The 11,935-nt window shown below is 41.7% G+C and overlaps 2 long non-coding RNA genes across 2 annotated transcripts; one reads left to right on the top strand and one right to left on the bottom strand.

The window, feature by feature from the left end:
• Positions 1-1,656: 1,656 nt before the first annotated feature.
• On the top strand, positions 1,657-3,194 carry LOC116615542. The gene is made up of 2 exons (XR_004294983.2): positions 1,657-1,788; positions 1,869-3,194. It is a non-coding gene; the product is annotated as an uncharacterized LOC116615542 (long non-coding RNA).
• Positions 2,337-9,534, bottom strand: LOC116615030. The gene is made up of 2 exons (XR_004294816.2): positions 7,064-9,534; positions 2,337-6,621 (listed from the first exon to the last, which is right to left on the bottom strand). It is a non-coding gene; the product is annotated as an uncharacterized LOC116615030 (long non-coding RNA).
• Positions 9,535-11,935: the final 2,401 nt, after the last annotated feature.

Genomic DNA, 11,935 nt, shown 5'->3' with positions numbered 1-11,935 from the left:
TTAAAATAAAGTTTGCAACTTTTTTTAAATCAAGATTTGAGGGGGAGGGGGGGGGGTGTTGGGGTCCACATGTTTCCCTTGTAGTTGATGCTGGCTCATTTTTATTTCTCATAGTTCTTCAGGCTGGTCAGCGGTAGCGCAATGGCTGGACCAGATATGCGTAACTCCGTTGGGATATATTGGCAAACTTTTTTTTTAAACGTTTTCGAAATCTTGCAATCCTCGAAGTAGTACATCCCCTTTATATGCCGCAACTTTCTGTATCCTTGATGCTAGAATGAAATTTTCGATGGTATTTGTGCAAATAGGGTGTTGTTTTTTCGGTTTCAAGTCACAAAACAGAGGCAAAGCCAAAGCGCGGGGGTAGGGTGAGTAAAAATACTTTCACGCAGTGGTGGGGTAGTGGTTACTAAAAATAGCCAGATTCGGAATCACATGGCGCGCGGACCAAAGTGTCCCTCTCTTATCTTATGCTCTTTTGATTCTCGCCAATGCTCTGAATCGGGTGATGCATAAAGTCATCAACATCCAACATTCAAGTTGCCATCAAAAGTTGTTGAATGTTTCTGCTACCTGTAGGGGATCGGATATTAGCCTATCCTCCTCTAGCAATACAATCTTAGAACGAGACTTTATTTTGCCATGGATAAGGGGCTTTATTTTCTTCCAAAATTCCCCGTGTTGTTTGGTGAGTCGTCCATGCAAAACGACTTCATTCCCGTTCGCTTTAGCCACGTCACTTTATTTCTCTGTTTACGATAGGCCTCCCAGGAAACGTCAGATGATTGCGGTGAAAAATTTCACGATGAAGCTGCGGGGTGATCCAGGGTAGCTGGTCGCCTCTGATGCGTTTTTTCTTTAGAGGAGCGTGCGTGTCCAACACAGGTATAGGCCGAGTCCCATGGGACACGCCCAAGGTCTTTGAGGAACTCGCTTTCGTTGAAGTGCTTCATGCTTCTGTAAACACACTCTCACGCCATTGGTCTCGGTGTTTTGCTTTTTCTGATAGCGTAAACAAGTTCGTGGTCGCTTAGTCCGAGCTTCAATTTCCCGCATGTCGCAAAGCGTTCGGAATGGCTAGCTAACACAACATCGGTCAATGCTTTTGTTTTGTCAGTGACGCGTGTCGGCTCCTGTATCTGATTGTAAATGCAAAATGCATGCATGATACGAACGAACAAGGAGTGAATATCCATACTTTTAGTTTTGTTTTTGTTATTTGTTGTGTGAGCTAATATAATAAGTAAAAGATCCAATGCCGGTTAATACAGAGAATGTATGAAAAATTCTCACAAAAATTCGGCTTTTGATGAGGTCCAAAATCTTGTGACACCCGCCTAATGCGGGTGAAAAGACAGCTATGATTATGGATTATACCCTATTTAGTGTGCCACAGGTACCCCAGGACACGCTACGTCGTGACTCTTAGTTTGTAGTAAACGCATGGAGTTAAAATGAGCCGTTCATTCTACTATGATATAAAATCTTAAAAATCTAAATTATTCGTACTTAATTGTTTGTTTCAATGTAGTCTGGGTGAGTTCTAAGCTATTTGGGCGAGTAATTTACGAGCTACCCTTGTATTGGTGTCATCGTTTCGGGTCTACGGGTAGCCGGATCTCGTTCCCATATCCCGCACGAGCTGGGCCTATTGAGCCTGCAATAAGTAGGCGCATGCGCTTCGCATTCCAAACGGTGACGAGAGCATGTGGCGAGAGCTGAAAGTTCCTCCAATTTCTCCTCAATTTTCAATGATATTTCCAGCCTCTATTCGACTTTTTAAACTAGGTAAGCAAGTATCTTGCTTATAATCTTTCAGACTTTTGTTGAGTATCTAATTTGATATTTTGTCCCTGATATTTTTGCAGAATATGCCGACTTTGTAAACACGAGCTGTCGAGGATCTCGTTAACTTAATTCACCGCACGAAACGACAATGTTACCGGCTAACTTAAGCTTTACATTCAGGTAAGCAAAGCTGAGTACTTAACGGCTATCTATTTGGTGATATTTCATATAATGCATTGCAAACAAAGCTCGAAAGGAAACGGAGAAACATTCGTATCATGATGGTCACGGCGTGCATGCGTGAGCCCGCAATAACGCAGCGATGTACCTGGTGCCTGCCCTGAAATGTGTCTGTTTGAAAAATGTACTGTCACCTCTGCTTTTATCTGATTTGCTTCTGCTGTATGTCTATGGAAAGCTTATAAAATGGGCTACACATCGGTTAACTTTTTTTATTTCTTCATTGTTTACTAATTATTTTTAGTATTTGTTGTTGAGCGAAACACAGAAAAAATACTTTGTTTTCCGAGGATCTTTCTTTATTTTTATACGAGGATAACTCTTTCGATGTTCACTTCTTGACGATAACTTGTTAACTTTTCAATTCTACTTCTGTGTTATTTTTCGATTTGACTGTTTAACTATATTCAACTGTCTTTTCGACTATGTATTTGACTTTTTATTCGACTTAATTCAACTGCCTACGATACTATTGCTTCTCTTTTTATACTCTTCTGTTTACTAAATATAGCTAATTAACCAATTACTAAGAACTTTCCCGAATTTATGTGATTTTGCTATTGCTCACTCGAGCAAGTTCCAGTAACTACTAAATGTCTTTTCATTTGTATTTGTCTCGCTACTTTCTAGAACACCCTAGAAATAGTCAAAACAATATGGCGTGACTGCGTGCTTTCAAGAAATATCTACAAAAATATGCCTTATTTACAAAGACTTCTACTACTATGCTAGAACTAACAATCTAGGTCCTACTTTTTACAATACTAGAACTTACTAGAATTTCCTATTCACAAAATTGCACTTATAAATCCTATATTCTAAGGTCCTTTTACTTTAAGTCCTTCGTAACATTAATAATCTAATTATGATGTTACCTTATGTAATATTTAAAATATTAAAAAAAAATTAAGCCCAATACACAAGAAGTAAAAGTTACAGTACAAAGGTTTACCATATGTAAACTATATAAATTTTTAGGGGATTGTAATTTAGGGGACTATCTATTTTGGGGACTGTAATAAAAATGTTTTTTTTTCTAAAACCAACAACAATATTTCAAATAAGAAGAATATATCATGGTTTAATAGTGTCTTGTACACACTAATAGGCAGCTTTTTGTTATTCTGCCTAGCATCTCTTGCTTATAATTGCTAATATTCACTAAATAAATTATGAAAAACAAGACAACGGTAATAAAATATGATCTGTACATGGCATTGTCCTAGCAAACTACACATCTCAATACACTCTTACTCATGGAAATACTAACTGTGCCATACTTTGAAACAGTCCTGGGTGCTGGTGAGGTGCAGGTATGCCTGACATTGTGGTGCTTGTCAAAAGGTCCTGACCTTCAGTTTCTTTCTGTGTTTGCATAACAAACCTGACAGTTTTGCTTCACATCTGACATCATTGGCATGTACACAATCCCAAACTGGTTAGGTGCCCTAGTTGGTGGCTTGTAGGTAGGAGGGGGGGGGGGGGGAGGCAAACTTCTCTAAACCTGTCATTTGTTTTACAAGTTCTTCTCTTAACGCAGCAACTGAGTACTTCTTTGGGCAATGAAGTGCTGTGTTGTGTTGGTTCTAGGCACGGTGAAGCTTGAAAAGAATGTAGCTATTTACAACAGCTATATCATATCAATCATGTGGAAGAAGAGCACTTTCCACCATCTCCTGCACATTGACAGATCATTGTTCTTTGTCATCAACTGGTGAGATCTGTCCACCCAGGGACATTATTGTTGATGGCCATTGGCTGCTTCACAGTGTAGACGCCGACTGTTCTCTGCACTTCATTTTTGGTCAAACATGGCAAAGTCATTGGCACATGAAAAAGGGTACATAATTGAAGCACGAATAGAGATAACAACTTGTCAAACCATGTGCTTCTACTTCGCTGTCATGTGTCTGTGCGCATACTCAACACAAGGATTCCAATATTTAACATCCTCCTCTGTAACACAAGTAATGAACATGAAAAATATAAGTACTATCTGGACAGTTCAAATGTGTCTTATACTTTCTCCATTGCATTCCATCTACATGCACTACATTATTCATGGTACCCTCAATACCAGTAACCGTTCCTTTCATTCACTTTTCTCTCCCTGGTGTCTTAACAAGTAAAAGATCCTTTAAAAAAGTCACTGACATGTAAAAGTTGTCACAACTGGTGACACAAATGGTAACCGTGATTCATTATATTTTATTTTATGTATGACATTTATGGGGATGATGGCCGAAACGGAGATAAAAGAATAGGAAAGGGGTCCCTAACAAGCTTTAGTCTCCGGCGATCAGCAGACAGTACATACAAAACAAATACATAAAAATAGAAACAATTGATAAATGGTAAAAAGCTAGCATAAACATGCTGCATATGGGGCAGATAATGCTCCAGGTGCGGATATTGTCTGCGTAAAAGAGTTGTTGAAGTTGATGCGCAAGAAAACTTATCTTTCAGTCTCTGCTTGAAGAGAGAAGTTCTCTTAGAGGGTCTTATTTCGAGAGGGAGAGCATTCCAGGTTGGGCAGATGCTTACAAAGTAAGATTCACGGATGGTGGAAGTATGCAAACTAATCAGACAAAGATCAAGGCCTGTCACTCTGCAACAAGTGGGAGACTGCAAAAACTGGAGTATATTAGAGATGTCGATATGAATTCCTCTCTTGATAGAGGGTATTAGGGGAAGAATGACAAGCGTAAAAGACTGAGTTTAAGGACATGTTGTTTATAGCTGAGCTCCAGCCCGTAAAAGCATATAAATTGTTGCCCTTCTCTGCATGCGCTCCAAGATGCGCTTTAAATACAGAGAGCCCAGCTAACAGTGTGCCCAGACTTGACTCGCCTAAGTCAGGTGAGACCGTACAATAGAGACATAAAGTGGCTACAGAGAATGCAAAGCATCTTGTTTGCTTTCGACACACTGCCTTTTTTTATGTTACGCACCAGGAGAGATCTTTAGGGATTTGGACACCCAGGATACGAACGGACTGCACCTTCTTGGGAATCTCACTGTCAAGAGTGTAGTTCCTTGGGAAGTTGCTTCTTTTACGTGTAATGGGGAGGTTCTAACATTTGGTTGGTCGGAACAGGGGCTTGTTATCGAGTGCCCACGCTGAGAGCGAGTGGAGATCTCTCTGCAGTTTTGGAACGTAGTTTGGAGAGTTTATGGCTCTAAAACACTTTGTGTTGTCAGCAAACATGGCGATATGCATAAAGCTGATGCAATCTGGGAGGTCATTTATGTAATTTAAGATTGAACAGAATCGATCACGTCTATCCTCTTCACTGCGTCCACTCCAGAAGAAGGTGTAGACAGCGCCAGTTTCTGTGAGCTGACCCTCGTCTGCAAATCATGTCTCACTCAAAGCCTCCATGTCTATGCTGTATCTGGCGAGTTCTTGGGCGATGAGGGCAGTCCTGTGTTCTGGTCTGTCAGCGTGGGGGTTGTCCAACAGGGTTCTGACATTCCAGGATCTGATTGTCAGGTGTGTAGTTTTCTTTTTCTTCTGTGTTATTCGACCATTATTCATACCCTGGTCCTCTTGCTTGAGAAGCGAAGCCTGTACGACTGAGCTATCGCACCACAATCTCACTTTCTAAAGACATTTCACATATTTATTAGAAAAAGTCAACAAATCATTAATCCTTTGTATCAGTACTTGTAGCCATTTTGGCGGAGTTTGAGAACTAAGAAAAGAGCACTAAGAAACACCGCCTAAACCCACAACACAACGGCCAAACAAATAGATACAATATATTTGTAACAATTAAATTTCAATGCCTATTGGCGAAAATGTCAAAGCAAAGGTCACCTTTTTGAGAAGGTATCCTGCGAAGATCATGACTGGAAGGCAAGACTCCAGTGCCTCCAATGAGGTCTCCACTGCTTTCCTTGCCATAGTCGTCATCAATACAAAGCACACCACCTTTAGCAAAACAGTACCTTAAAGCAGTTTTATTTTACTATAATAATCACCAGTGAAACTGTGGCCGTTAGCACCTAGACTCGTGTACCCTTTGGGTACCCATTTTTCTCGTTTGCTTATGTTTGCCACCATTGTAAAATGGCGAATGTTTTTTTTTCGGGTTCACACGCTGCTCTAAGATTTCGAGGTAGTTTCACGGTGCAGTTTCACATGTTTTGCCAGTAATGCCTGTCGGCAGTAATGCTCGATCCCCACAGCTTTTTTTGTGATTTTGTCTATTTGGTCGTTGACTGTCTCGAAAACCAGTTCCTCATCTTCTATATTGGCCTCTAGGACATAAAAAAACTCTACCTCTCTCTCGGTCAGGCAAGTTGTTGGACGTTATTCCCTCGTTAGAGGTATGACCTCAATAACTCTCCAATTTCCTCATATTCCTCGGTGTGGCGTGGTCTGCTTATTCCCGAGTGGGCGACTCCGGCTGTGGCTTTTTCTTGAAGCATTGCTGCCCTAGCCAGTTTGCGAGTGGGGACTTTTGAAGAAGCCAAGGTATTTACCATTGTAGCCATACTCTTGTTAATACTGTCTACTGAGTACCTCGTGACTTTCGCCATCTTTCTGGTGGAGTTCAGTTTGCATTGGTGATGCCGTTTGAGGGAGTACTAAAAGAAAGCAAGAAAAAGTGGCTATCTGTTAGTATAAACAATCATCAAACACAATTGCTGTTGCGAGTGTTCAATAGCCCAAAAGCAAGTGTGTGTGCTTCTCATGTTGCTCGTTGTTGACATGACTGATGAGAGATAATACAGTTAATACATTGTGTCCTTATTTTGGACTGTTCGGAAAGGATGCAGAAGTTGTGTCCATCTCTCCATGGATGCCGGTAAATGTTAAATTTCGCTTTTTTTTTTCTCTGGTTTAACAGCCCAGCTGCACATACCAAGGAATCTGCTGCTGTTGGGAGAAAAAAAACTGTATAACGATGATTCACAAATGAGCAGTTTAACTTAATCATGTATAGATCAAAACAGATCAGACCGATCACACACTTTGAAAGGGCTACTAACGTGTTTCAGGTTGAACAAATTTTTGAAAACCAATTACCTGCTAGAGGCCTTAACTCAAAGATACAAAGTTTTCTTGCAGGTTTACTGTAGCTGCCTGGTTCTCCGAATTTGATCCAGCATTAGATACTGCATTTGCTGCCAATTCCTATACAAGATTTCCTACTGCAATTGGATCAGCAACCAGGACTTGGTCTGCTATGGATTGTGTAGCCCGGTTGATCTGTGATACGAATAATAATTTTGTTAGTACACTCGCCCCCACTCCTTTTCCTTGTGGAAGTCGCACAAAAGTAAAAAACACTCTGAAAGAGAAATGTAACTCATATTACTTTGTACCTCGATAAAAGCTTAATATGACGCTATTTGGTTCCGTTCTAGCGAGAAGTTAATTGCATATTTGCTGCCATTTCGGCCGTGAAGTCCAACATAAAATACTTGGGATTGCAGTCAGGTTTCCATTGTTGGACAATTCTCACAGTCTCGGCAATACTTGGCCTGTCTTCATTCTGCGCAGAAAATGATGTAACCACTTGATAGGAGATATTAATACACAAACACAGAAAGAATAGCGACATTGCGTAACAGGTTCTGTATATAGCAATAAGGCACATTTTGATCGATGCGTTCTTTCGAGGTACCCTCCTGGTAATGGCGGAAGAGATCATTGATTACTCCTTCCACTTTCTAACGAGGTGTTTTTCTGATCAACCTTGGAATGGCATTGTTGAGTCCCCCCCGCTAATTCACAAGTGAGCTCCTTTATATACTCTACTTGGGTGTTTCTAAATATACCCAATTACATCATAAATGTTGTTACTAATAAATAGAAACATAACATCATCCATTTCATAAACTGCTGAGTCATGGTTCTAGAATAATCTGGCAAACAGAACAACGATCCTAAGAAAAAAGTCCAATTCTAGCATGTTCTAACACCACGTATTCATTTCTACAATGTTCCAAGCGTGAGAGCCTGCACGTAAACAATGTTCTGGACAGTTCCACTAATTAATATAACATTGACTCCGTCACACTTCCCCCTCCTTCCACAGACAAAAATGGTACATTTTTGTACAAAGCGGCATAGCATATGACATCAAATCCTCGATAGTGAGTCCGCATTTGGAGTTATCCAGACCCCTCCATTATATTACTTAATGATACATCTGTGAGGCCAAGCTCCATCTTGTAAGCCTTCCATTCTTGTTTTTCATCTGATCCAGCCATTGTAATGCATTATGATCTGTCTGAATAGAAAACTTGCAACCGTGCAGGTATACTCGAAGCTGCTGGATGGCCTATACTATCGCTAGGCATTCTTTTTTCACTACGGCATAGCGACGTTCCCTATCAAGCAGCTTACGGCTGATATACATAATCGTATGTTCCTCTCCGTCATCTCCAATCTGACTCAGAACTGCTCCCAGGCCTAGATCTGATGCGTCAGTTTGCAGCAGAAATTCTTTGTTGTAGTCTGGGCTTCTTAGAACTGGCGACGAGCACAAGGCCTCTTTGAGTTTTTTGAAGGCTTGTTCACAGTCTTCAGTCCAATTGATCGTACCTCTGCTTCCCTTCTTGGTTAAATCTGAGAGTGGCACAGCGGTGTCTGCGTAGCCCGCGATAAATAATAACTGGTCAATCCAAAGAATGATTGTACTTGCTTGTTGTTTGCTGGTCTCGGGGGGCTCCTTGTAGTCGCATAGGCATTGTACGGAACTCGAATAACCCGAACAGGGTCGTGAATGTGGTCTTGTGCATCGAATCTGAGCTCAGTGGTACTTGCCAGTAACCCAGGGCGAAAACGAGAGTCGAGATGTACTTGGTATTGCCTAATCTGTCGTCGACTCGTCAACTCTAGGTCTGTCGACTCTATTCATCGGATATTTGTCAAATGCAGATACCTTGTTCAGCTCTCTGTAGTCTACCCATACTCGTATTGATCAGTCCTTCTTGGGAACGATCACCAAGGGTGCTGCCCATTCACTATTGAAGAACTGCTTAATGCCCATGTCCTCCATCTTCTGTATCTCCTGCTTGATCTTCTTGTATTGAGACTGGGGGAGATGATATGGTCGGCTTTGTGTTTCCTGTTGCTATCACGTGTTAGTCACATTTGTCCTTCCCGGTTTGTCACGGAGAACATGCATAAATTTCTGTAGGAGATTATCAATTTGCTGAGCTTGGGTGACTGTCAACTTGTCATTTATTGTAACGGACTGCCAGTTTGCTTCGGACGACTTATCATGGATGGCCTGAATAATGTCTCCATCATCATCCTCTATCTCATCCCTTCTAACTGTTGTTGCAAGGTAGCTAACATCCATAGGGGTGTGCCAACGAGTTAACATGTTGACATGGAATATATCCGCAATCGCTTTCTCTTGTTAGTCAAGTCAATCTCGTAGTCCACCGGGCCGACCTGTCTCCTTACCTTGTAGGGCCCCTGCCACTGTGCTTGTAGCTTGTTGGCGCTTGTTGGTAGCAAGACGAATACCTCATCTTCTTTAAAGGTCTTGGCTCTCGAGTTCCTATCATACCACGTCTTTTGCTTTCTCTAAGCTTGGGCTAAGTTCTCCGGGGCGGTTTCCATCGTTTTAGTCAGGTTCTCCCTAACCTTCATCATATACGTTATCTTCTGGTGCTTTGTCACTTGCTTTCAATGTCTATTTGATCACGCCCAGTGGTCCACCTACCTGCCTTCCATACAGGAGTTCGAATTGTGAAAAACCAGTGGACTCGCTTGGCACTTCGTGATAGGCAAGGAGAAGGTATGGCAACATCTTGTCCCAATTGCGTGTGTCATCTGCTGCTGCCTTCTTCAGCATATTTTTAAGAGTGTCGTTGAACCTCTCACATAAGCCATCTGTCTCAAGATGGTAAGGAGTTGTTCTGAGGGATTTTACCCCGAAATTCCTCAACCAACAGCTTTGACATATTAGACAATTAGAGCCTTGACAATTAGATCCTTGATCTGTCAAGATCTCTTCCGGTACCCCAAAACGACTCAGCTTCACGAGGTCCTCTGCAACGTGCTCTGCGTCAATACTCTTGAGTGGTACTGCCTCAGGATATCTCGTCGCATAGTCAACTATCACCAGAATGTATTTGTTGATGCACTTCTCTCCAGGGGACCAACGATTTCCATTGCGATGTGCTTGAAGGGAGTATTGATGATAGGCAGAGGTACTAGTTTAGCGCGGTGAGTTTTCTTTTTCGGCAATGTGCATTAGCAGATGTCACATGATCTGCAATATTCACCAATGTCGTGAAACATTTGCGGCCAGTAGTAGCGTTGAATAATCCGTTAAGTAGTTTTCTTGCGACCAAGATGACCCGCCAAAGGTATATTATGAGCCAAGTGTAGGACAGTGGAACAGTAGTGTAGGACACTGGAACAGTAGAACCAGCTGTTCCACTGTGTGTGCGCTCTCAAAGGTTTCTCCCGCGGGGCACCATTGACGGTAAAGGATCCTGTCTTTCATTACAATTCGTGTGTTCTCCTTTGGAGATTAGTTCGACTCTGCATACCTCTGGCATTTCTCTAAAGATCTATCGTTCTTCTGCATAGAATTCATGTCTAAAGCGTTCAACTCTGCAGGGATATGGTCAATGATCGGCATATCCAGGGAGGTTGGGACGCTAGGTTGCTCTGGTTTCTGTTCTGCCGTAGCGGGTAGACTCCTCTCTTTTGTCCTGCGTGTACCAACGTCTCTTTGCTTTCTTCCTCTCAGCTTTAGGCTTATGTCTCTTACCCCCTTTCGTAAAAAGAGGGTCATCAAATGACGCCGCCATGTCTGCATGGTCTCCTTCGAATTCGTCCAATGCCCTAGACTTCACTCCTGAAGTTAGCTCTCTGGCCAAGTGAAAGCTTCCTCTCGCTCTTGAGCCTTGGCCTTCTCTCGCTTGAGGACTGAAAACGCTTCCTCTTCTCTCGAGTCTTGACAATGCTTGTTGGCTATATCAGTTCCCAGCAGGATAGATCTTGGTAGAGTTCGCGACACCCCTACTCTTGCTACGTATTGATTTCCCGGTAATGCAATCGTCACCAAGGTGGTAGGGTAGGTGACAAAATCTCCATGTGCACATTGGACTTGTATTGTCAGATCCTCATTGATTTTGCTCTCCGATGGGGGGTGGTCTCTGTAACTTTTTGTAGAGTAGAATCTATCTCTTGGACTGGATTTAATCAGGGGTGATTAGGACCGAATTTACCAAAAAGTGGAGCAGGTTTAATAATTTGTTTTTATGGTATTCAAATGCTCAAATATGACTATCAATTTACTCCAAGTTTGCAGAACACAATATACACATAAACAGCTACAATTGTGTGAGCTATATTTGTGGTGAATATCGAGGCTTTATTTTGCATATTCTTTATGTTTTTAGCTTTTTTTGCTTCAAAATAACGAAATCTGGGAAAAAAAGGATTTAAATTTCTTGTTTCTATATTTTCAAATTATGCTTCATGAAATTGTAGAAAGGACCATATACCCTTTGCTTCTTATTTTACCTTGCTTTCAGTCTGCGCTGTGGCGTATCCTTCTGAACTTTATACTCTTCCCTGCTTATCCTATCGAAATCCTTCTTCCTGGCTGCTTCCCTAGTAAACTTCTTTGTACCAATACCAGCCCTCTGGTATAAGGACCAGTCTTGCCTTTATTGAAATCAATTGTTGCGATTATTGCAGCAATTGATTATTGCAGCGCTGGCTTGATACATCAGTGTTGGGAATGAATGTTCAGGGGTCGCATTTCTAACACTCCATCAACAAGAAGCTTCCAATTCCCCAGTTCATGGTTGACGAACCTTTCAGAGAAGTGACTTCACCGCACAATTTGTGAGATTCTCGGAGTCCTTTCACAAGCATATTCATCGTAAAAGCTTGTAGCCGGAAGCCTCAGGATCGTCG

The sequence above is a fragment of the Nematostella vectensis genome, chromosome 2 (genome assembly GCF_932526225.1).
Source record: "Nematostella vectensis chromosome 2, jaNemVect1.1, whole genome shotgun sequence".
NCBI lineage: Eukaryota > Metazoa > Cnidaria > Anthozoa > Actiniaria > Edwardsiidae > Nematostella > Nematostella vectensis.
The sequence above is the reverse complement of the archived record's forward strand: the minus strand, read 5'-3'. Positions and strand labels throughout refer to the sequence as shown.